Source organism: Cupressus sempervirens, chromosome 6 (assembly GCF_028749045.1).
Source record: "Cupressus sempervirens isolate cs-2001-9-10 chromosome 6, ASM2874904v1, whole genome shotgun sequence".
NCBI lineage: Eukaryota > Viridiplantae > Streptophyta > Pinopsida > Cupressales > Cupressaceae > Cupressus > Cupressus sempervirens.
Genome location: NC_143123.1, coordinates 6,541,818 through 6,543,717, shown reverse-complemented (window position 1 = coordinate 6,543,717; position 1,900 = coordinate 6,541,818).

Here is a 1,900-nt window from a genome sequence, read left to right as displayed (position 1 = left end):
TCATATTATAATAATTATGCATGTGTAATTTGAAACAAAAAAGTTCATTTTTGTTTTCTTTCAAGTTTAAAACAAATAAAAATATACAAAATGTGTATCCATTATTTATTATATGAAAGGTTCATTCATACTATTGTTCATATAAAAGCTATATTGTCGTAAAATGAAATGAGTTGTAAATGAAAATAATGTTAAATACAAATTTTAATGATAAATTAGTTAAATCTTATTAACATCATTGTTCAGTGTGATAAGTTGGGAACGTAACTACTATTCTAAAGTGATTTCTAATCATTTTAGACCATATGTCTATTTGTCAAAATTTGTAAGATTTTAATTTTTCTATGAATATCATTTCCTCATAAATAAGTTAAGCCTCATTATTGAATTTCAACAAATCTGTAAATGTGATTCTTTTTCAAGCACTTAACCTACATTTATTTGCATGCTTTTTCTTTTTTCTTGTCATGAATATTTAGTTTATCTCCAAAAAAAAATTGCTAGATTTTGTTCTTTTTCAATTGTGCATGGCACAAATACTTAGTTTTGTGTCAAGTTATGTAAATATTGAGTCAATGAATTCTAAAGGACAGAAAGTAGTCATGTTTCCTAAAATATCAATACAATAATGATACCACTAGATGGATTTTTTGAGTCTTGTGTTGTGTGCTAGAAAGTTCTCAGCTTGTGTTTTCTAGATAGTGTCAATACAATTAGGAACTAAAGGCAAGAGCCTGCAATACAATGGTAAATTGTAAGACTCTTATTTGAGAGGTCTTGATTCCAAATCTACTCAAATTAAATTAAAAAAATAAAAATAAAAATTAATCACAACACATAATAATTATAATTATATTATGATGATAAATCGTCATCTTGTTATTCTCACCATCATGATTCAAATTCCATTTGAGGATGAGGTCACCTTTATGTGACCTTAGCTCTGAATCAAAGTGAGGCGAGTGGACATTGAAGGAAAGCAAAGACTTCAACAAATATTGAGTTTCTATCAAAATTCATGAGGAGGGGTCCGCTAACTATAACTTATGCCATTTAGATTCAAATAGGTAAATGAGAGTATATGTTGATTGCCCTAAATAAATATTTTATAAGCAGCAAATGGGAGTATTAGAGCTTGGTAGAAAGCGGACTACCGTGTAATATTACAGTTGCAAATGCCCACACAAACATTTGTGCAAAATATGGAAGTTTACATAAGCTGGTGGGAAATGTAATAGGCCCAAAGAATGTGAAACTAAAAATATAAAATGAAAGAGCAAAAATATAAAATGTTGAAACTATTGATTCAGATTTTTTGAATACATTCGGAAACATATAGAATTGAAACTAACAATGATATTGAAATGATACTGAATATTATACTAGAATGATATGAATATTTACATTGATGTTTGAGCATCTTTATATAGTCTTATTTTCCCTTACAACAATTATTTTCCCTTACAACAACTACTTACGGGAATAACTTTCCATAACTATATATTGAACTAATTTTATTTATCTAATCTAAACATAGAAACTAACCTAATTAATGTAATAAATCTAACATTCCCCCCTTATTATATTAATTCAACAATCTAACATTCTCACTTATTATAAACTAACCTAACCTAATTAATGTAATAAGTCCAACATTCCCTCCTTATTACATTAATCCAATAAAAGTGAAAAGCCTTCACCAGTACTATTCCTCTGGAAACTTTGATGAAGCTCCTTCACCAATCTTTGAAAGTAGTCTACAACTTCAGATTGCAAATCCTAATCCTGAAGTTGAGCTCCTTCACCAATCTTTGAAAGTATTCTACAACTTCAGATTGCAAATCCTAATCCTGAAGTTGGGCTCCTTCACCAATCTTTGAAAGTAGTCTCCCTCTTTGCA